The 25,436-nt window shown below is 38.0% G+C and overlaps 1 pseudogene; it reads right to left on the bottom strand.

Annotated features, from left to right (window-relative positions):
• Positions 1–190: 190 nt before the first annotated feature.
• LOC138836090 (cytochrome P450 2C25-like) lies at positions 191–23,882 on the bottom strand (annotated as a pseudogene).
• Positions 23,883–25,436: the final 1,554 nt, after the last annotated feature.

The raw sequence follows: 25,436 nt of genomic DNA, 5'->3' as shown, positions 1-25,436 counted from the left end.
GCACCTCAAATTGTACAATTAATGTACACCAAAGAAAATAATATGGCAGATGATTAACAATATAACATAAACTCATATCTGGCTTTCAGTTGGAAACCTCAATTGACAAGAATATTTCCAATTTTTATTTTGTGTTCACGCTAGCACCAAAGTAAAGACACAAACCCTAGCCTTTAATGTTTATTGCTGTCTATGTCTGTGTCACAGAGTATTTTCCTCCAGGAGAAGCTGCTTCTGGACATTGCTTTTGTTCACTAAATCCACATCTCCAGATATGACAGGTGACATAGCCAAGAAGTTTTCCTGCCATCTTCCCCTTTGCATTCCCAGTGCTTGCCGGAATGTGGACAATTTTAAACAAAGTAGGACAGTCCAAGAATGACCCCAGGCATGAAAAATAATACTTATTATGGATAATAAACAGAGAAGTGAGGGACGAAGGCTGAGCAAATACAACAGTAGAATTCAAGAAACACTATGTTTAAAATGAACTGTACAACTTTTGGGTGGGGATGGAAGGGAAAAACTGGGAAGGGAAAAAAAGCCAGGGAAGGAGTGACAGTGTTCAAGAAGAAATGTACTCTACCTGACTTCTGCAACTGTAATCTCTCTGCACATCGCCCTTCTAATAAATATTTTAAAAAGAAGAATCATTACAGAGAAATTATCTTAATAGAAGCATAAATGTAATTATGTCAAAAACTCATAATATTAGGGAAGTTTATCCTTTATTTTTATTTATGTATATTATTATTATTATTATTATTTTTTTTTGTCGGTCATGGGGCTTGAACTCTGGGCCTGGGCGCTGTCCCTCAGCTCTTCAGCTCAACGCGAGCACTCTACCACTTGAGCTACAGTGCCACTTCCGGTTTTCTAGTGGTTTATTGGAGATAGGAGTCTCACGGTCTTTACTGCCCGGGCTGGCTTTGAACCGCGATTCTCAGATCTCAGCCTCCTGAGTAGCTAGGATTACAGGCGTGAGCCACCGGCGCCCGGCTATTTATGTATATTTTAAAAAAATCTTCCAAAATCTACTTAAGATATGAAATTTGACAGTGTAATATCAAGCTTGAACATTTTTTGCCAATCACAAATGAAACAAAGATAGCCACTAACAGAAATTTTGTTTTACACCATCCTGGCTGCCAGTGCAAAAATTCAGCAAAACACAATTATGTGTTTTGGAAAAGCCCGCATAAAAATATTAACTCAGATATTGTGGTAATGCATCTGAAAGCTCCAAATATATCTACAAATAAATCATTAGCAATGAGTAATAAATTTCCTGAGCTTACATATTATAAGGTCACCAGACGGTTAAATAATTATCTTTCTAAACATCACGTAGAAAGTATTGCAAAGGCACCATAAAAATATGAAGAAATCAAAATATGAAGAATCAAAAGGAGCAGTGGTTTCTCACATCTGTAAGTCTAGCTGCTTAGGAGGCTGAGATCTGAGGATTGTGGTTACAAGACAGCCAGGTAGAAAAGTCCATGAGCCCCTTATCTGCAGTTAACTACCAGAAAACTGGATCTGGTACTTTGGCTCAAAGTGGTAGAGTGCTAGCTAGCCTCGAGCAAAAAGAGGTCGGGGACATTGCCCCGGCCCAAAGCGCAAGCCCAAGGCCCTCCTCCCCCTACACCCCCAAAAAGAATAAGAACAATCAAAATACTCAGTATTTTGAAAAAGTGTATGAAAATGTTGGTACGCCACTGTATTGAAAACAAAATACTACTTGAAAACCAAAGTAAAGCATAGGTAAACTGGGAGCATAACCTATTCATGAATTGAAGGAGTCCAAACAACAGTTTCCCCAAATTTATCTAGAATTTTACTGTCATAATAAACATCCCAGTTAAGCGTTTTGGGAACTTGTAATAATAAACTTGTGAGATTCATTTGGAAATACAAATTCTAAGCATAGGTGAAAGGAAGAACACCCCAAAACAAAAGAGTTTAAGGGGCAGAACAAAAATTGGAAAATTCACAGTGCCAGATGCCAGGGACATTATTGCATGGATATATAGCCATCAGCTTCCCATAACACAGACTCTCCTGAGCAGCCAACTGAGTGGAGACTTTCCCAGCTCTCTCATGTGGTGTGCAGGAGGGAATCCCACAGTGACCTCAGGAACTCAGGCTCCCTATGGAGCCTCAGCTGAGAAGAAACAAGCCCACCTGGGGAATGATGTAGTCACTGCATGGGGCAGGCTCATGGGTACAAGATCAATGTATCTCTGGATCTCATGCAGCACAGCATCTGTGTAGGGCATTTGGCTCCTGTCCTGCATGCAGGGGCTGCGGTGCCTGCCAATCACACGGTCAATCTCTTCCTTCACTTTAGCTGGTGAGACATAATAAAAAATGGCGGAATAGGAGGAAAGAGGCACATTGATCCGAGTAAGTCAGTGCTTCATAAATTGTGATAATGAAACTGAACAAGATTTGAGGTAAAAAATGCATGCCCCATGGAGTATTTATACTGCAGCATATACTTGCATAAGTCTTTTACTGAATAGCTTTATAATGCATTAATATATCCATAAAGTTTAGCTTCTTTTTTAACAAATTCACAAAAACCAAAAAAGACTATTAATGTACATCCAATATACTTTATAAATTGAAGTAAAATACCTTTATTTAACACATAAGAAGTATATTATCATCGGTATCACATACTTATAATATTGTTATAATAAAAATTACAAAATAAAAGGAATAAAACATTAACAATAAAAGTATATTTTTGAGGGCTGGGAAGGTGGCTCAGTGGTAGAGCGCTTGCCTTGTATACATGAGGCCCTGAGTTCGATTCCTCAGCACCACATAAGCAGAAAAAAAAAGGCCAGAAGTGGCGCTGTGGCTCAAGTGGTAGAGCGCTAGCCTTGAGCTGAAGAGCTGAAGGACAGTGCCCAGGCCCAGTGTTCAGACTCCACTACCGGACCCAAACCAAACCAAACAAACAAACAAACAAAAGTATATTTTTGAGGAAACTATTATATTCACTTATATCTCTAGATTTCACTAATCTCCACAAATATGAATGATAATTCATGAACTACAAATAACATAAATGGGTCTAAGACAACAGTATAATATTTAAGATGTTAATAGAATATTCCCATTTTCTAATTCAGAAATATTTTTGATGTATAAAGGAAAATATATGATAATATATTTAACCTCTATTTTATCACCTAATAGGATAAAAGAGATGATTTTACCATAAAATTATTTTCAATATTAATATATAGAACAAATGATAGGTCTTAAAAAGAGAATTTAGCTTCTGTAGTTGATATGAGTAGAAGACTATATTTCAAAAAATAGACAGAAGTAAAAATATGGATGAAAGTACTTTATAACGAGTGACATTGATTAAAATGCATTATAACTCAGGAACTGATGTGTTGAATTGAAATCCCTTGGTACAACTACTTAATGATAATAAAAAAGAAAGTATATTCTATGCATGTCTAGAAGTATTAGCATTAAATGCTTTTGTACAATTAAAATACGGTAATAAAATACAAAAGTAGAAATGATAGTTGTCAAAGAAAAATAAGAAAGAAATATTTTTTATTTTTAACATTATACAAATTGTGTTTGTGTTTGTGTATGCATTTGAGCAATGTGCAGTAATACTCCCATTATCCAACCACTTTCTAATGATAGTCATATTGGGCATCCTAGTATCTGCTTTGGAAAATTACCCTCATATTTCTAAATAATGATGCTTTTATTTATTTATTTATTTTGCTGGACCTGGGGCTGGAATTCAGGGCCTCAGAGCTGTTTCTGTCTACCACTGGAGCCACAGCACCTCTTCTGGCTTTTTCTGAGTAGTTTATTGGAGATAGGAGTATCATGAACTTTCTTGTCTGGGCTGGCTGCAAACCACAATCCTCATATCTCAGCGTCCTGAGTATCTAGGATTATAGACGTGAGCCATCGGTGCCTGGTGCCTAGTTGTTTTTTTGAATCACTTTTAGAGAATACTTATTGATTTCCTAATATGTGAGATCAAAATTTGCACTTACATCTCTATCTCCTATATTTAGCCATATCTACAAATAGAAACATGGGGATACACACCCACATTTCTCCTCACTTCATTACAACAATATACTAGATATAGTATTTGAGATTTTAAACCAGCATTCACAGTTTCAATCATTCTGGCTACAGAAATATTGTTTCCTGGGTGGAAACTTTCCATTTATTGTTCTCTTGTCTTTCATATCAGTTCATGAGCTTCCATTTCCGGAGTTAGAATTATTTGTAAATACTCAGATAGGTGTTTTAAAATATCTAGCAATAATGGTCAGTAGTGGGAAATTTGAGAACCTTGGCCATTTCTCCTTCATTCTCAGCATCCCCCTCTTTCCTTGCATCATTGGTTTCTGGTTTGTTCTGATGTGGGCGTTTCCTAAGTTGAGTTTCTAGCAGCCTCAGTGACAGTGTGAGAGTACCCCATTACCTTTCTGTCCCAGTTTCTGGAGTTCATAATTTTCTTTGTCTTGGCTTTAGATAACTGAGTGAAATATGCTATATGGTATTTTGTGAAAAAAGAAAAAATGGGGTATGATATGGAAGTCTAATTCTTCCACCTTTTCTCACCAATACATAGGTAGTAGTTACTCTTAAGAATTCTGATGCAGTCTCCATCTTCTCTTTACATATGACTTAGTTGTATCTTTCTGGAAGTTGTGATGATCTTTCTAATCCTGGTATTCTGGAATGGTACAACCTTATAATGAGTGAATGTTTTTATTCCATCTATTCTGCTGGGTACATGGAGAAAATTTTCTATCAAACTGGTAAAATATGGAGGTTCTTATAGTTCTTCACTCTGGAAGAATTTCAGGAAACAAGAGAGATAGAAAGTTGTGCATCACAAACAACAAGAGGGTTTTGCCTGACCTCTCATTTTTGTACTTCACTGTCTTTACCCAAATTTTCTGAGTACAGAGTTTTCCAGGTTCAAATTTCTCTGGAGAGAGAGCCTTTCTTTTCACCTGATGAGTGGAAGTGTGGTGAGAATTTGAGCATAGAGAATCTGTTTGCTAAGTTCTTTTTCTATCTTCTTTCACACTTGGTATTTCTAAATAGTAAACTTTACGGGAGTTTTGGAGACATAGCTTGTTTTATCTTCCCTGAGAACTTTTCCTGTTGCCACATTTAGGTGAAAACATCATGTGTCTGGCTCAGTTATTTTTATCACAAGTAGATCTACTCTGAGGGTCAGATTTTTGGTAAACAATACTTATCTGTTTACTATTCTCTCCTTTTTTCCCTCGGAGGACTAATCCTCACTTAAAATTATTTTAGCATTATTTCCTAAATCTTAACACAGGGTTTTCACAAGTCCAACTCTTTAAATGTAAAATAACATTGTAAAAGATAAAAATTACAGTGTCCTTGTAAAATTCTAACTTTATCAGACATAAGTTTTATAAAAATAGACTTCTGAAATTTTATAATTCCTTCAAGTATGGCTCCTGCCTCAATAGTACCTTTCTAATGACTCTGTTTTTAGAACATGTCCAAGAATGGAATTTAATTCAGACATCCTCATTAATTTCTAGGACTTCTACTTATGCATTGATGACAAGAATTCTCTCGGCTTATGGCAGCATTAGAATTGTCAGAATGAGGAAAGGTATGTAGAAGAACTTACCTATTAAAAACGCAGCATTTTTGGTGTAAAAATTAATGTATAATTGTATGTCAACTTGTGTTGGGGCAGTTTTCCAGTAATTACATTCCATAAAATCCAGACACCAGAGGAGAATCTTGTTGCTTTTCCTACTGCTTTGTTCTCATCATTTCTTTTTGATTACAGCTGGTGGCACAGGATGTTGAATTGGGAGACATATCTGCAAATCTCTAGCAGCATCTTACCCATGTTTTCCTGTAATTCGCCTACTTGTGATGTGAAGGTCCTTCATCAGGAGTAGCAGGGGGTATCTCATTGTTGTGTTTGTAGTTTCTGTCTCAGCACCAAATAAAGCAGATGCAACTTTCAGTATGAAATCAAACTTTCATTATTAATTCCAGTGGCTCCTTCTGATTTTCCTGCTCCTGGGATTGATATAATTATCTGATACATCATTTACCAGTATAAATGATTATAGAGAACCTACACTATCTTACATAAACCTGGAGAGTAAAGCACTAAGAGAAATGCACAATGTCATGGCAGAGGTGACACTAGTTGAGACCAAGGCTTCAGGGCTACTGTGTTGTCTCTACTCTAACTTATATGATACTGCGACTCTGTATTTGAAAGCATGAAACTCACCACTCATTTAAGCCACTAATAACTATATTTTCTCTAATTTTTAAAGGATAAGAAAATTGAGTAACAGAGATAGGAAAATTAGCTGGGTACTGGTGGCTCACGCCTTTAATCCTAGCTACTCATGAGGCTGAGATCTGAGGAGTTCAGTTTGAAGCCAGCCCCAGCAGGAAAGTCCATGAGACCCTTATCTCCAATTAACCACAAGAAAACCGTTAGTGTTGCTGCGGCTCAAGTGCCTTGCACTGAAGAGCTCGGGGACAGTGCCCAGGACCAGAGTTCAAGCCCTATGTCCAAAAACAACAATAACAACAACAACAAAACAAGTAGGAAAATTAGGGACAGGGTATTACAAGTCTAAAGCAAATTCTGCAATCATCTTTCTTATTGATGCTGTTGTTGGTCCTAGGGCTTGAACTCAGGGCCTGGGTGTGGTCATTGAGCATTTTTGCTCAAGGCTAGTGTGATACCACTTGAACCAGAACTCCACTTCCCACTTTTCTGGTAAATGGATATAAGAGTCTCAAAGCCTTTTGTGCCCAGGCTGGCTTCAAACTTTGATCCTCAGATCTCAATCACTTGAGTAGTAGGATTATAAACATGAGCTCCTTGTTCCAATTTAACTTCTTGTATCAAAAATTTACACATGCTAAATGTTACATGTGAAAATTCTAAAAGGCAGCAAAACCTAGGAGTCACAAGGATTCAGCATGGGTTCATCCAAACAAGATGGTCCAGCAGATGGGAAGCACCAAGTCAGGTGGTCTAGGGAACCTGAGAAGGAATGACTAGGAATGCATGAGGTGAAGAGACAGTAATCATGAAGACAAAAAGTGTTCACATTAACTTGTCATTGGTACGAACGAAAGAGGATGAATAAAGCAGTGCCAAAGACTGAGAAGATGGTGCGAAACTAAGTTGTCAACAAGGTTGCAGTTTTAAATGTTGAATGAGGAAATCATTAAGTGGTCAAAATACATCATTTTCTAGTTGGTCTCTGGGCCAACATTAAACCATCATGCTTTTATATTCTCCAGATGACTTGTAATGTGTCTAATAATATGTAATTAAAATAATTAAAATATATGGAACCTCTCAACATTTGTACTTCCTAGGAAAAGAGATACCACCTTTGACTATATCAACTTCATGTGCTTTCTAAGCTCATCAAACGAAACCAACTTAGGGAATATCCTCTTTATGTACCTTTCTATGATCATCAAATTACAATTACTCTTAACTCTTAAGGTAAAATTACTCTAGATAGTGTGCGCAAACACCAATACTAAAATTTCCATCTGTTGAAATGAATTTGAAGATTTGATAGTTGCAGAGCACATTGACTATTATAATCAAAGCTGTATAAATGTTGAAAAAAATTAATGAAAATCTAAGAGGTGGAAATGATTCCATGTCATGGACTAAAACACTAATTTCATATCATATCCTGCTATCATGCAAGAGAAATTAATACTCCTAAGATAAACAAAAGAGAAAAGAGTCTGTCACGAATAGATCTATAATACAAGGAGTGCTAAGAGGAGTCAGGTTTTGAGTAGAAATTACAACATATTGGACAACAAATCCATGCCATATGAAGAAATACATATCTTTGTTATATATCACCCTACAGATGAACAGGAATGTTAATACTATATTTTTATATGCAACCTCCATTTAGTTTCTATACACTTTTGAAAGATAATACATGAAGTGATAATCATGGATGAATGGTATGGGTACCCAATATATTAAAGATGTACTTTGTGACCAAAACTACTGAAGTAGGATGTAATTGGAAGGGAGGAGGATTAAATGTGTAGTCAGAAGGTATTTTGCTGTAATTTCACACTAGACTGCCATATATTTGTTACAGTAATCCCCATGGCACCCAATAAGGAATCAACTATACTTAGTTGATTGCAGCACATTATCTATCTATCTATATATAATCTATGCATTATCTATGTTTATTGTACATATATGCTACATATATATTAGTTATATATTCATGTGAATACATCATAATGAAACCCACTGAAATTTATATACAAAGAGAGAAGAGGGATTAATAAACATAATAGAAGAGGTGAAATTGACTGAAATACATTATATGCATCTATAAAATATCACAATAAAATCCATTGCACAAGATAATAAATATGTGAAAAGTATACCAATATAATACTGATATACATATATTTTAAATACCACAATTTAAAAATATTTTAGAGGATGGTGAACCATGACCAATTAAGGATCTTTCAGGATTATTTCCTCAAAGCCAATTCTACCTCTCAGAACATGCAGAAAGTGCACACTGATTAGGTCTTCTATTCTATACATTGTATAATAATTATACACATCTTTATATAATAATAGTATACTTTGCATGGTAATTGTTTCTATTTCACCTGCCCTGAGAATTCTGCTTCTCCTTAATTAGATTTTTTTTTGTTGGTTGTAGGGCCTGAACTCTAGGCCTGGGCACTGCCCCTCAGCTCTTCAGCTCAAGGCTAGCACTCTACCACTTGAGCCACAGGCCCACTTCCAGCCTTTTCTGCTTATGTGGTGCTGAGGAATCGAACCCAGGGCCTCATGGACGCAAGGCAAGCGCTCTACCACTGAGCCACCTTCCCAGCATCCTTAAATAGATTTTTATACAAAGAAAAAAATGTATTCTAATTATTTAATAAATTAATTTTAAGTTTCCTGGGATGAGTAGTATAGTTTAATTTACATAATTGCTATTTAGTTTTTCAAGTATTGCTGGACTAATAGTTTAAACATCTCTCATAACACCAACTACTCATTGTATCATAAAATGCTCAAGGATTCAAATAACTGTGCAGATATTTTTACATTTTACCTGTTTCATTTTAATCTCTTGAATTTTTAATATCCAGCGATTCTTCATGGTCTTTTACTTTCTCCAAAATATAATTTTGTATATAAGCAACATTTTTCATTGCTGTGTTATGACTCCTGGTACATAGTCAGTGAGATCGGGAGAAAGACTGTAGATCTAAAAGTAAAAACAATAACTTACTAAAGAAGTTATATTTGTATAGTCATACTATACATATTATATAAAAGTTGGCTATAAATAGAAATGTTATATTGCAACCATCTTGAAGGGAAATTTTTTTCTTTGGCCTGTCCCGGGGCTTGAACTCATGGCCTGGACTCTGTGTCTGAGCCTCTCTGTGCTCAAGTCTAGTGCTCTACCACTTCAGCCACAGTCCCACTTCTGGCTTTTTCTGAGTAGTTTCTTTAGGAGATCATAGTCTCACAAATTTTTCTGCCTGGGCTGTCTTTGAACTGCAACCCCCAGATACCAGTCTCCTGAGTAGCTAGGATTACAGGCATAAGTCACTGGTGCCCAGTTTGAAGGGAAGTTTTGATGGAACATATAAAGTGAGAAGGATTCAAGGATGCCCTACAACTCAGTCTCATGCCAACCATCTAACTGACTTCTCCATGATCACATCGTTATTATTTTTATAGAGTTTAGGGCAGGCCAAATTAGTACAAGGGAAGACATTGTGAGGAATTTTTATAGTTCAATATTCTCATTTTCCCCCAGGCTACCTCACCATCTAGGATCACAGTGGAATCAGCTAACACTCTGACTCTACTCAGTGATTTCTAGCAGCTTCCATTGTCCCAAACATGCTTCTTCTGTGAGAAAAAATACTTCTGCTCAGTAATAGAATGAATATGAGATTCTTAGTGGAAAACAAACCTGTGGGAAATGTAAAGCTTCACTAAGGACCTGGATATCCACTGATCCACTAGGCATCTCTCTGGAACTGAACAATGCAATTTAGAATCAAATCCTTTGGGATTTAATGGGAAATATCAAAGTAGTTGCTTGAGTTCATTAGCTTGAGTCAATCATATAGGCTTAGACATCTTTCTCAGCTGATTACTATATACTGGTTTTCTTCCATTTCTATTAGCATCAGTTAGCTGTCAAAGGCTTTCATTATGACATGTCCACATACAAATGGAATGCATCTTTCCTTTTAGTGCCAGTACTGGGGTTTGAACTCAGAGCTTCAGGCTCTTGCTTGACTTTCTTGCTCATGGCTGGTGCTCTGCTATTTGAGCCATATCTCCTGCCCTGAGTTTTGCTGACGATTTGGGAGATGGATTATGTCAGACTTTTCTGTCCTGCCTAGCTCCAATCCTTGATCTTCCAGGTCTCAGTCTCCCGGGTAACTAGCATTTTAGGCATGAGCCAACAGGGCCCAGCTGTGCAATATATCTAGATGAGACTCACCTCCTCTGCTACTCTCCCTCATCCTTCCCTTCCCTGCTTCCCAAACCACTTCCAACAAGCTTCATTGCTCTATTTTGGAACTGCAGTAATGAACTATAACTCTTTCTCTTGCCCTGTAGTGATATGAATTCAAAGTTGATCAGGGATCTTAATATAAAACCAGAAACTTTGAAGCTACTACCAAAATAGAACAGGGAAAACGCTAGAACACGTTGCCATACGCAGTAACTTCCTGAATGGCACTCTACCGTTCTTTAGGCAGCACAGCTGTGTCCAGGAATTCACCTTACTAGTGGCTCTTTATTTAATTTGAGTCTGTTGAACAACAACAAAAAAAGACAAGTGTTTTCTTAGGAAGCAAAGATCTTGGCTTCACCTATATCCATGGTGAGCTCTGAATCTCGATGTTCTCATCCAATTTCTCCATCAAGTTCAGTAAGTTCTGGTCTTTATAATCAAAACGATTCTGGAAAACAATGGAGCAGATGACATTGCAGGGAGCACAGCCCTGCAATAAACTACCAAATAAAAAAAAGCTGAAGTGGAGCTGTGGCTGAAGTGATAGAATTATAGCCATGAGTTAAAGCAGCTGAACGCTCTAAGATGGGCACACACACACACACACACACACACACACACACACACACACACGCACACACGCACACATGCACACGCAGACACACACACGCACACTCACAAATCGATATATAATTTTGAAAAGAGCTTATTATTTTCTGCAACTTATGGATGATACTATGTCCCTTATTCATTCAGTGCTTCATTTTCTTTGTAATGCTATGTTTTAACCACTGTAGCTTGTAAAGATTTTGTTACTCTTTTCCCTATATAATTAACATTTTTGTTATGTAATCACATCAGTGAGGGGGACAATAATTTCACTATGCTAACTCCCTCATTTGATAAGATGGTATCTGTCAGATCCCTCTGTCGTGTCTGTTTACCTTTATATGTTAATTTGAAAACATGGCAAAGTATTTAATGTGTGGAAATAACTACTAAGTTACCCTCTCTATTCTTTGCTTTCATTGATGATCTTTGCCTGACACAGTGATGCCCACCGCAATGATAAAAAGCTAATGAAATTTCAGATTTTAGCTTCATTTTTGTTTCCTCAAAGGCTTAATGTTTCTTAAAGGATTCTCTGAGGAGGCAACAATGTTTGATAAGAAATGTCCTCACTATCTTGCCCATGTAATTATAACCCCTCTGTATGGTATTTTCACAATAAAGAATTCTCTGTATTCTTTTAACTTGAAACAAACTGAATTATAACACAATTTAGGCCTGTTTTTTGGGCTTGTTTTTATTTTAGAAGAGAACAGCTAACTTTTTGCTTATGTTTTTATTGTAATTGTAAAGGAGATCTGAAGAGGGGTTATATAAGGTGTTATCAAGTCCCGTGGTACCCTGTCTAGGGTAGGTACCCTTTACTCCTTTAATTTTGATGGGAACCTGGAGAAAAGTTTTAAATAAGATGATAAAAATATAGAAGGATTCCTGCTTGTTTTTTAAAGCTATCTAGAAATATATCTGGTTGCTACATTCAGGAGTTATGAGTGAGGGAAAAAGAGATGATTTTTAAAATTGAAGGTAAGTCTTTCACAAACATTCCTATTTAGCCCAATGTACAACTTTCTCTGCTAGCCAAAATCTAGTGTGCAGGACGTTTCAGACTCAGGTCCTCTCCTAAGTGACCCTCTCCTTGTGGAGGAAAACCAGTTCCCTGATGAATGGAGACATGGAGGAAGTCTGGGAAGGGAAGCCTCCATTGTCAGCCTTGTGCCCTATCTTCTCTGACATCTGCTATTTCCAAACAAAAATTTGATCGAACCTTAAGGAACACAGATCACCTATCTCTCTCTCCCTCTCTTGCTCTTCATTAGAATTATCTGACAACAAGATATCAATCCACAATAGACTTATTATTCAAATGAATTTTACTCTTTGTGGTACTGGGTTTGGAACTCAGAGCCTTGCTATAGCTTGGCAGCTGCTCTTCCACTCAAGCCTTGGCTCCCATTCTTATTTACTTTTTATTTTACAGGTAGCATCTTGCAATTTTGGCAGTTGGGCAAACACTGCCATCTTCCTCATCATAGCCATCTGGTTAGCTATAATTATAGGTTTGTAACATGACATCTGATGGCCTGTCCATCAGATGGCATCTTGCAAATTTTCTGCCTGGACTGGTCTTGAACTATGAACCTCCTGATCTCCATGTCCTTAGTAACTAGAATTATAGGTGTGAGCCATTATATGCAACCTCAACTTGGCTTTTGGTATTAAGACCAGTATGTGATCCCCATGCCAGTTTGTCACAACTCCTGCCAAAAATTGCCTTCCAAGAAAAACAGTTACAGCCACAGAGTGTATTGCCCTGCCTTTCTTACCATCCCGCTATCCTTCCTTCTCTCAGCTGTCTTCCCCAGTTATCTTTAGTTGGTGGCACAGATGGTTAAACAGTAAGCTGTTGTTAACAAATAAAATGAAGGACACTAGCAGTGTCTTGGCAACACTTAATTCTCATCTGTGGTTGTACCTGCAACCTGCAGGTGCTTCATCAGGATAGCAGACCGTACCTCAGGGCCATGCTTGTGGTCTCTGTGCCAGCTGCAAACAGATCAGTAGCACAGATTACCAAGTTTTCATAAGTAAATTCTGACTGTTTATTGTCTTTTTCCTAGGAATACATGGATGTAATCATTCCATATATGGCTTGCCAACAAAAAATAGAATAAATAAAAGGAGAAAAATTAGCAGCAGACACTTGCAACAAATATATGACAGAACAGAAGGACAACAAAATACTTGTCACTAGCATGCCAGACAGAGAGAAGGCAAAGAAATAATGGCTGACATTAGAAAGGACAAAATAATGGCATTTGCAGGGAAATGGATGAAACTAGAGCAAATTATTTTGATTAAGACAACAACAAAGAGACAAATGGCACATAGTCTCCCTGATATGTAGATGCTAAAGCAAAAGTGTAAGAAGATATGACAAAATAAAGAGGACTTGAGAAACAAAGGACAGCCACATTCTGTCATATCTTTACTAAATGACTCCATGTACTTGACAATATATATGGTATATATATATACACCTAATAGAGGGAAGCCTGGAGGAGGACACAGAATAAGTGGGAAAGGGAACAACATACAACAAAGGGGCCAATCAGCTGCACTGGACATAGAAGAAAAAGGACTAAGCAACCAAAAGACAGCCATGGGAATGAAAGGAGAAGAAGGAAAGAGGGAACAGCTTACACTAAACAAAAGGAAAGAAATGTAAACATCACCTGATGTAGAAAAAATAATTTGTATTGTGAAAGCTCATAGAATTCACAAACTGTATTGACCATGATAATGACAATATGTTTGTGATTTTTTTTTTTTCGGTCACGTCGTGGGGCTTGAACTCTGGCCTGGGTGCTGTCCCTCATCTCTTCAGCTCAAGGCTAGCTCTCTACCATTTGAGCCACAGTGCCACTTCCGGCTTTTTTTTCCTGCGTATGTGGTGTTGAGGAATCGAACCCAGGGCCTCAGGCATGCAAGGCAAGCGCTCTACCACTGACCCACTTTCCCAGCCCCTAGTTGTGATTTTAACTATCATTATTCTACAATACTGTGAAATATGTGAAATTTATGTAATCACCTAATCTCAATTTTTAAAAAAATGAGAGAAGGAAAGGGTCAGGAGCGATGGGTGACAATGTTGTCAGTCACTTTGTATTCATCTAACATTTTGTAGAATTGGAACTTCTTTGTACAACTAATTAAAGATAATAAAAAATTGAAAAAGAAATATAAATATTAGGCACTGTCTAAATATTTTTTAGTTAGGAAAGAGAATTTCAATATAGAAGGAATGTCTGTCTACTCAGAAAAGTACAGAAGTGACAATATGAGGAAGAAAGAAATAGAAAGTCGAGGGGAGAGAGAGAGAGAGAAAGAGAGAGAGAGAAGTAAAAGAGAAAAAGAGATATAGGAAGGAAATCACATGGATTATGGGAATTCCAAGTATTTCTGAATGGTTCCATAGACCATATTTTCCTAGAATTATAGAATATGAGGCCACAGAGCCATGCGATTTCTCATTCATCAATTAAATTTAGTCAATTTCATTTGACTACATTATTTTTCTTTTGAGTAGTAGTATTTCTGGAGCATAAGTGTTATTTAGGTTCTCAGAAGGGCCTTTGAACAGCCTGTGGTGAGAGAACAGACTTTCATTCAACAAAATCTTGCTGACAGCTGAGAGCAGAACAGCGAATTATGTACCCTTACGATAATACAATTTCTGGGATGCAATTGGTCTTACTTTCTATGGTGGTAATCAATCAGTGATTGGCATGTCTACTTAGAAGTCTTGGTATGTACAACATGATAGCATTCTATAACAGCATTCTAGCCTAAAATATTTTTTAGCAAGAGTAAATGGGAAACATGATATTTTTTATAGATAATTCAATTTACCTTGCTGCCAATGTTCCTGGAATGGTTTTATTGGGGGTAGAATATCACCCCTGGATGTATGAATATACTGCTCTAATGGTTTTATGGTGTCTCCCAAGACCCCAGTACTTCTGCTATAATTATTTAATGATTTTTCAAATTGGTAAAGGTAGATTATTGTTTGTGTGTATTTTTTATTATATTCAGAACACCATGTATTTCAAGCAGACAGATTTATATTTTGATGAAAACATTTTTTTCTGCTCCTTTTCCCAACAGAGGTAATTCATAACGGGATAGAATAAGCAGAAGAGAAATGACATCTGTTAAAAAATATGGTAGGTGGTTACAAAGTCAATATAAAATAACATATGTTGTCAGATATTGAAAATATCTAGAAAAATCAGTGCTCATTTCTTTCTTCTTTTTTTATTTTTTATTTTTTTGGTCAGTCCTGGGGCTTGAACTCTGGGCTTGGGTGCTATCCCTCAGCTCTTCAGCTCAAGGTGAGCACAGTACTGCTTGAGTCACACCGCCACTTCTGGTTTTCTAGGGGTTTATTGGAGATAAGAGTCTCAGGGACTTTCCTGCCCCTGCTGGCTTTTAATTATGATCCTTAGCTCTCAGCCTCCTGAGTAGCTGGGATTACAGGTGTGAGCCACCAGGTCCTGCTCAGTGCTCTTCTTTCTATAGTATGACGTGTGTTTAGTCTCTGAACAATTTTTTTTCACATAGAACTGTCTTCAAAATGTTAAAATTCTAAATGGATAATGAACCTGTATGTTTGTCTTTTAGCATTTCAATTAGGATCTGTTAATCTTGAACTTGTGCTAGTTACTTTGTATTCAGGAGGAGAGAGTAGAATTACTGGAAATATTAAACCACTCTTTCTATTCTTGAAAAAACAAGAAATAATGGCTGAAAAGTTTCCAATTCAAGGAAAGTCATGAATGATATTCATGTAGGAAATTCAATGAAAGTAAAGACAAAGCCAAAGAGATTCATACCACAGCATATTTTAATCAATCTGCCTAAAATGAAAGAGAAAGAAAACACTTAAAAGCAGCAAGAGGGAAGCAATTCCTCACATACAGTAGTCTCAATATGAACAACTGGCTCACTTTCCTTTAGAAACTGTGGAAGTCAGCATGTGTTAGCATAATATATTTAAAAGACAGACAGAAAAGCTTTCAAGGTAGAATTTTATACCTAGCAATAACATTTCTATGAAATGAGGTTATTTGGGGGAAGGTACCCAGCATCTCTTGTATACTAAGCAAGTATTCTACTACTTGAGCCATAACCCCAGCCCTTTTGTTTGAATCTCATTTTTGAGACAATGTATCTGGAGCTTTTCTGTGTCTGACCTTATCGTCATCCTGCCTCAATCTCTCAAGTAGCTGGGATTATAAGAATCTATTACCATGCTTGTAATATAGCAGTAATTAAGATATTCTAAGCTAATACAAACAGTAAAGTAATCCCATATGCAGATCTGAGAATGCTAAAGGGTGTCAGCTTTTAGGCCAAACAACCAAACAACATTGGACAATAAATCAATGCAATATTAAATATCAAAAGTCCTCGTTAAGAGAAACTATATATATATGAATATTAACACTACTGTTCTTTTATGTCTAACCATCCTAATTTCTATATGCTTTTAAAAGAATGCATAAGATAATCATTGGAAAGGAACTGTATGTACCCAATGCATGAAAGTGGAAATCATAACAAATGCAAAGTGGGAATTGGATGAGATGAAAGTTAAAATGTGTAGTGAGAAGAATCATTTCCAGTTGTTCTATGTCTAAGATGCTAACAGTGAACTCTTTCAAACACATTGAGAAAAAAAACCCCAAGAGCCTTTTTACTGCCACTCAGATTTCATTATCACAAAACTAAGGAAAGTAAGGGAAAGAGTAGGTTGAAGTGGGGTGCGATTGTTGAAGGGGCTATCACTGATGAAGTTGCATCCTGTTTATAAACTACTTTGTTAAATAGAACTTGTTTTGTACAAATACTTAAAGATAAGATATACTTAAAAAATTTAAATTCAGTAGTCAGATGCAAGTGGTTCACAACTGTAAGGTCAACGTATGTTGTATTTTATAACTGATTTGAAAATAGTTTTTATTTTGTCTACTCTTTACAATCAGTTTGTCCTCAGTGAGTGGATTTTTACGTAAAGAAAGGAAATGTGAACAAATTATTGAGCAAATTCAGTTTATGTTTTTCAGGTTACTTGATGTAGAATCACATGCGTAATAAAACTTGAAGTGCTTTCAGTCTTTTGTGGCCTGAGCATGTGAGTGTCTCTGGTAATTACAGACAAATCCAGTGATCCACAGAACTCTTAAGCAAGGAAAGGCCCAAGCTGATGTAAGCACTTTACCTGCTCCATAGTTATCATTAAAGGCCGGAGGGCTGTTTACATCCAGCTTCGTTTTGTGTTCTTTCACAACACAATTTTTTTTAGCATAGTTCACATTTTCAAGAATTGTTTTTATGACTTTCTGTAGATAATCAATGAGAGCAGGAAATCTGTTATAGATCTACAAGAAAATAATTTATTTAATGAAGTATACAGTTCAGTTCATACATATGTATATATAATATGTGTGTTGTTTGTAATATATGCACATTACAATAGATATGAAATAATATACACACATATATACACAAATTATATAGATATAACATAATATATATAACAAACTAGTATGCCATGGGCAGATTTATTTCTACAAATAAGTATCAAATATGTCTGTCTGTAGCCATTAGAGTGTCTGTGTGAACCCGAAACCAGCTCTCCTGGATTTCTGTCAGAAATCCTCCAGAAAGTCAGCCAGCTGTAAAGATGGAGGCTTCAGCGACCTTAATAACCTGCCCCGTGCCCCGTTCTGAGGCCTAGCTGTAGGCTGTGGCTACAGTAGGCTTCTGGAACATGCTGCTGCTCTCAAAGTAACCGCTGTGTTCGGGTCAGCTGTGCTAGGCTCTGGTGTATCGTTTACATTTTGAGTTGTCTGCGGCAACTCCAAATTAACTTCCACCAGACTTGGGTCCGCCAGTGGGACAAGGCTGGGAGAGAAGCGTTTCTTTGCATGGTGCTTTTTCTGTGTTCCACAGGGAGGCCTGTTATTGCTTTGACTTGGAATGAGTCCTTTGACCATGCACACGTTAGAACTGTGACCTTCGGTGAATTCGCCAGCCTTGAGTGGAACCAAATAGCCTGCCTACAAAAGGGCGCAGGCCCAGGGGGCACAGGACGAGGGGACGCCCTCCTGGAATCCGGGCCTAGGAGTGTGGCACACGCGCTGAAGGAGCTGGTGTCTGCGTGGAAGGTGCCCGTGGATCCAGGCCTGTCCTGAGCCCTTCAGAGCGGCTCTCTGCCAGTGGCTCTCTGCTCTCTGCTCGCGGCTCGCGGCTCCCTGGAAAAGTGCTGGGTGTTCTGTAGGAACCATGGTAGTATAACCAGCTCTGCTCACCCCCTTTGCTGAGTCTGCGCCGTGTTCATCAGAGATGGCAGGGTGACACACGCAGCGCTTGTGTGCTAATCCTCCTTCGTCTTCCGGACCACACAAGTGTGTACCCAGGTCACTGGATTTCCCTGAGCTTGAACAGCAAGGCTCCGAAGCGGGGTTTGGATTCAGCATGGCACGCCTGCGCAGTGGGACACCCGGTCCTCCGGCAGCTGGTTGCGATGCATTGCAAGTGCGAGACCTGGCTCCGGGCTGGGCCTCTGGGCAGCAATGCTAGCTTTAGGTGAGATGGTCATTCATGCATTCAGAGCAAGTCCCATCTCTCTGTCAAGCACACAGACAAAGCAGCACTAAGAGGGATGGTAATCAATTAGTGGGTACCTGGAACTTTTTATGTGCAATTAACCTTGCTTTAAATAAGAAAGCTAAAGTGTTTTATGTGATTTTTTTTTTTGGTTTGATTCTTTTGTATGTTCTTCCCCGTGGTATAACCCCTGTCTTCACTGTATTTCGTTCTGGTGTCCTGCATCTTGTATATACATTTTTCTGATTGGGGAGGGGAAGGGAAATAACAAAATACTGAAATGAGGATATAGGTTGACCCATTGTAACAATGAGATATACAAGACCCTATGTTGAAAACAAACTGTACAACTTTCGAGTAGAGAAGGTAGGAGCTGGGGAGGTGGGGGAGAGAAAGCACGGTAGGGAAAAACAAAGGAGGGGGTAACAATGCTCGATAGGAAATGTACTCATTACCTTACTCACGTAACTGTAAACTCTCTGTACAGTATCACTACAATAAAAAAAAATCTAAAAAAAAAAGAAAGCTAAAGAAAGCTAAACTTAGCTTATGAGTTGGAGGAAATAAAAATGAAAAACAGAGCACAGTTAAACTATGAGAGTTGAAAGAGTAATGTGAAGAATAGAAAACATAATATGGAGGCTGGGAAGGTGGCTCCGTGGTTGAGTGCTTGCTTTGCATCCCTGAGGCCCTGGGTTCGATTCCTCAGCACCACATAAGCAAAAAGAAAAAAGCCGGAGGTGGTGCTGTGGCTCAAGTGGTAGAGCGCTAGCCTTGAGCTGAAGAGCGACAGCACCCAGGCCCAGAGTTCAGGCCCCACTACCGGGCCCCCCACCCAAAAAAAGAAACCATAATATGGATTTTTTTAGTGTAAATAATTAAAAGTTTTTCATTCAAGGTAAAGGAAACAACAGAAGAATTATAAAATGGTGCCTGAGTGTGATGTTTTGTATCCCTAATCTGTATTTAAGAGGCAAAATAGGGTAAAAACAGTCCAAGGATAGACTGGGGCAAAAAAAGTCCTAAGTAAACAATAATTAATGACATTGGATAGTAGAAAGGAAGAAAAAAGAAAAGGAAGGAAGGAAGAGAAAGAGAAAGTAGAAAGAAAGGAAAAAGAGAAGGAAGGAAAAAAGGAGGATAAAGAAGGAAAATGAGAGGAAGAATGTGAAAGAAAAAGGGGAAGAAAGAAAGAAACAGGGAAGGAGGGAGGGAGGAAGGAAGGAAAAGATAAAGCAAGAAAAGAAATGAAGGAAAGGGAAAGGAAGGGAAGAGGGAAGAGAAGAGAGACTTTTTCTCAATGATTAAAATGATGCATATCCATCCTGAGGGAGTAAATGCACGTCAACTCCAAGAAATTCCAAATATTAATTAATTTAGGCATAGTCGACTTTTGTGGATTCTGGGATACTGTTCTACACAGTTACCAATTGAACAATATGCTTAGTATTATTTAGAATTTATTCATCACTTAGGCCAAGTTTATATTGGTGGACCATAATAAAGAAACTAAATTCTACTCAAGATTTCTTTTTGGCTTTGAGCTCTGCAGCAAAATGGCTGTGATCAATTCATCAATATGTTTTATGGGTAACAATCTCACAAATTCACATGTAGACTCTAACTAAGGGTGACATGACTTAAATTGTTCTGACTAAATAGTATAGGGCCTCTGAGCATAAGAAACTTGTTATCTTCCTGTATGCCATGCTTTATAGACATTATAGTGTTCTAATATGTCAGAAAATCTATTGTTTTAGCCCAGGGTGCTGAGGACAATTTGGAAAGCATTGAGACCGTAGGTTTACATATGTATCATTTACAGTTAAATTCTTATTTTCAATCTCTTCACTTTACTTGGAAGAGAGAATTTCAAAACAGTCATTTAGATCCAAATAAGTAATAAGATTCACTTTTGAAAATGATTTACTTAGTAGGTGAGTAGAGTTGACTGTGGTAGGGAAATTATCACCATAAATTTCGAATACACAATTCAAACAAGGCCAAGTCAAATGACTTATCAGTAAGTCCAGGAGTCAGAGATAAGAAAATTGCATTTAATAAGTGAGCACAGGCAAAATATTAATGTAATCCTCTCTCAAAATCAAGTTGTACAAGACAGAGAATGTCTGCAATGCCAGTGCTCAGGAGGCTGAGGCAAGAGGACCATGGTCCTAGCCTGGCTATGGCAAAAAAATAACTCACATTTATGTGAAGGAGAAAACATTGTTCATTAGCCCAGAACATAGCCACAATATCTACATTCATAAGGTTATTCTTTGCACAGCTAACAATGTTTGGGATAGAATAGGATGAACACAGGTTTGATGATCACTCTGCATGTACAACGATGCTTGATACTCACAACCTGGATGCACAACTACTGCCTGCCATTAGACTGAAACCTTCTTCTTCTACTTGAGCTCACAACTCAGAACCAAAGTGAAAGATCTGGCTGCTCCTGAAATGTTCCCAAGGGCATCAAGAGCAAGGACAGCAACCTGTACGGGTCAGCGAGAAAGCAACACCCACCATTGGTTTTTCTGAACTCCTCCACCAGGCAGCCAGCTTCCTCTTGAACTCTGTCCGCAATGCTCCTCTTCCCCATCCCAAAATTCCGCAGGGTGGTGAGTGAGAAATGTCTCATCTCTTTGCATCATTTTCCATCGCTGGAAATGATCCCTAGAAGCAGGAGCATCAGAAACTGAGAGGGAAATCCAAGGCCAGACAGATGAAGGTGAAAGCCACACATCTCTGTGTTCTTTTCCCCTCAAACCCACTGCCCACTATGCAAATATGCACACTCTCAGGCACACTTACCATGGCGTTGACTAAATTGGTGTACTGCTTGAAATGTGTCTCTTCCAGAAAACTCCTCGCCATGATCCATCAGGGCTTCCTTCACAGGTTCATATCCATGAAACACCACAGTGGGCTTCATACCAAAATAGACAGTGAACACATGGCCATAGACTTTTGAGAACTGAATATGAGAAGTAAAACCCAAATATTAGCAAGAGAAGTAATCATTTGGTCTATTTCAAACAGATATTACCATTGAAATGTTTATGCTCTTAGTCTAGTACACAGAGTATGAAATAGTTCCGAAGTTCATACATGGACACAGTGGTGAGTTTTATAGCTGTCACTTTCTGAACAGCAGGCAATATGCCATGCACCTGCTGATGCAGTTGGTGCACAGATTAATCTGTACATGACTACAGCTATTGAGTGTATTCATCATGCTTCATAGTATCCAACGAGTGTATTCATCATGTTTCATAATGAATGCAGCTGAGGTCTCAACATTCTAAACTCATTTCCAATGTCCCTGGACTAATGAATAGAAGATTCTGATTTGAACCTGTGTTTATTCAGCATTTGATGCTTGATCAGTTTATCATTCCTTTAGGCTCCTGTTGAAGTCAATGTTGATATCAACTGCTTCAGGATGAACTGTCACACTCTGGGTGTGGAGAATCTAGCTCTGAAGCCCTATCAACAGTAATGGCTTGCTACAACAGGTGACTTTTACTGCCTAGATAATTTTGGAGTATAATATAACAAACTCGGGGAGTGTCCCCCCCCACCCCAGGCAGCCTCAGGAAATGAAGCATCTCCTGAAAGAATAATTTCTTCCATATTCACTATTCTTTGCTACAAATAATAAAGTTTAATATTGTTGTTCAACATTTTGTGATTCATCTTCACCAGTGACTTAGCATAAACATGAGCATAGTTAAAAAATTTATAGAAGCAGTGAGCAAAATGGAGGTCAGGAAGTTTGGCTTGATAAGATTAGAGCTTGAGTAATCCCAAGTATTTTTGAGCCTTGATTATAGGGCAAAGTAAGCAGTAAGTTGCAGCATCACTCATATAATTATAGAAACAGTTGAAGTCAGAAAATACAGGTCAAAAAAGTTTATGTGTTAGAATGTGAATGATCTCATTTCTTGGTGAACCTTGAATCAAGGGCTAAGTAAGAAGGCATTTACTGTATGACACAAATAATTATGAAAAATGGTTAAAGTCAGAAAATGAAAATCAGATAATTTGTTTTTTCTCAGTTGTGGGGCTTGAACTCTGGGCCTGGGCACTATCCCTGACCTCTTCAACTCAAGGCTAGCACTCTACCCATGGAGCCACAGTGCCACTTCTGGGTTTCTGGTGGTTAGTTGAAGAGTCTGATGGACTTTCCTACTTGGGCTGGCTTTGAACCTTGATCCTCACATCTCAGCCTCCGGAGTAGCTAGGATTACAGTCATGAGCCACTGATGCCTGGAATATGTGAGATAAATTTGTGGGTTATTTTGTCATTAAAATTGGAGATTTTATGTAGGTTCTGGTGGCTCATGCCTGTAATGCAACTATCTGGGGAAGGAGTTGACAGAAGGGTGACACAAAAGTCTTCATTCCAGCAGATCCCCAGTAGCTGTCCTCTTGCCTCAGACACTTGATAGGCTTCCATACTTGACTGACTATAGATATCTTTACTTGTTTGTTTGTGTGTGTGCCAGCCATGGGGTTGGAGCTCAGGGCCTGGGCTCTATCTCTGAGCTTCTTTTAGTAAAGTTTGTGCTTTACCACTTGAGCCATAACTCTAATTGGGACTTTTTGGTAGCTTATTGGAGAAAAGAGTCTATAGAGTTTCCTCCAAGATCTGGCTTTGAACTGGCATCCTCAGATCTCAGCTCCCTGAGTAGCTAGGATTACAGACAGGAGCCATCAGCCTCCCATTGATGTTTCTATTTTTTATTTTCCTAAATCAGGAATCTTTGAGTGTTTCTTTCAGTATCTCGACCTTCCCAAAAAAGCAAACTAGCAGCATTTCCAAAGTTCCAAAGGGTGATTTTGTGTCATTGTTTTTGATGGTTTAGATTCCAGAGATAATTCATAATGAAGATGGCATAGTACGACAATCACGTCATTGAGGGGGACAATAGTTTCATCTACTCCACTGCCATGTGCTCTAACTCCTTCATTTAATAAGATGGCATCTGTCAGATCCTCTCTTGTGGATGTTTGCATTTTCCATGTTATTATGCAAACATGGCAAAGTACTTAATACTGGGTAGAAAAAACTGTTACCTTCTTTGCTTTTGTTTCCATTAATGATCCTTGCTTGACTCAATGATCCTGACCTGAAAGGCTAAACAGGATGAAATTTCTAATTCTATCCTCACTTTTGTTTTCTCAAAGGTTTACTGTTTCTTAAAGACGGTTTTGTATTGAAACAAACTGAATTATGACGGGTGTTAGGCCTGCTTTTTAGACTTGTTTATATTTTAGAAGAACACACCTGATGTTTTTATTAAAATGTTTTTATTGTTATTATAAAGGTAATGTACAGAGAGGTTACAGTTGCATGTCAGGTAGAGTATATTCTTTTTTGGACAAAGTCTCCCTTTCCCTTTTTCTCTCCAAGTTTGTTCCCTCCCATCTTCACCCATAAGATGATTCCTTTTCATTCATGATTCATGATTTCATTCATGATTCATTCAAAAGATGGTTCATTTTCACCATAGAGTCTAGAGAGTACCATTGCTTTCTTTGTTCACCCTGTTGATGTTTATTTTTAAAATCCTTTAATTCTGTTTTCTGAGAATTCACCCTTAACTCTATCATTTGAATCCATAATCCACATGAGTTGTGTGGATGCTCAGGGACAAACTGGAGTGAGAGGTGGGACAGGCACAAGAGCCCACTCTTGAAGAAAACATGAGCAGCTCAGAAGTTTTTGTAATACCAGAGTGAATGGAACTTCAAATGGTTTTTGAGGGCACATTATTCTTATCTTTGTCCTTATTCTCAGAAACAGCCCCATTGATTGCAACATCTGTCTCAATGGAAATGTCATTGCTCTGTTTTTGAAAACTAGAACTAATTTATTCCAAATGTAATTCTCAACTTCATGATTTTTTTTATTAGCCTGGTGTTCTGTGTATGTGGTTTCCAGGGCACAACCATTTTGATGTCTGTGCTATATGATAACAAGGTATTCTCCAACACAGAAATGTTTGACCCTGGCCACTTTCTAGATAAGAGTGGCAACTTTAAGAAAAGTGACTACTTCATGCCTTTCTCAACAGGTATCAGTCATCCACTAGTCCATTTGCCTGTGTATCACCCACTCCAAATTCCATCCAATAACCATATTCTCTGGGGCAGATGCAAACACAGGGCTTAGTATTGTAACAATTACATACCAGGAATAACTACACTCTGGTATATTTTTTTTGTTTCTCTAGGAAAATGGATGTGTGTAGGAGAGGGTCTGGCCCATATGGAGCTATTTTTATTCCTGACTACCATTTTTCAGAACTTTAAACTGAAATCTCTAGTTGACAGAAAGGACATTCACACCATCCCAGCGGCCAATGGATTTGCTGTCTTTCTACCCACTTACCAGCTCTGCTTCATTCCTGTCTGAGTAGGTACACTGTGACAGCACTTCTTCTGAGATCCTGGCTTCTTCTTTACCTATGCAGGATGCCTTCCCTCCACTCAATGCTCATATCACCTCCTGTGCTCAAGATCCAGGAAACCCATTCACCACTTTGTAGACTTAGTGAAAGGTGGGGT

The sequence above is a fragment of the Dipodomys merriami genome, unplaced genomic scaffold (assembly GCF_024711535.1).
Source record: "Dipodomys merriami isolate MVZ:Mamm:240054 unplaced genomic scaffold, mDipMer1.0.p SCAF_249, whole genome shotgun sequence".
Taxonomy (NCBI): domain Eukaryota; kingdom Metazoa; phylum Chordata; class Mammalia; order Rodentia; family Heteromyidae; genus Dipodomys; species Dipodomys merriami.
This window is presented reverse-complemented; position numbering and strand designations above follow the sequence as displayed.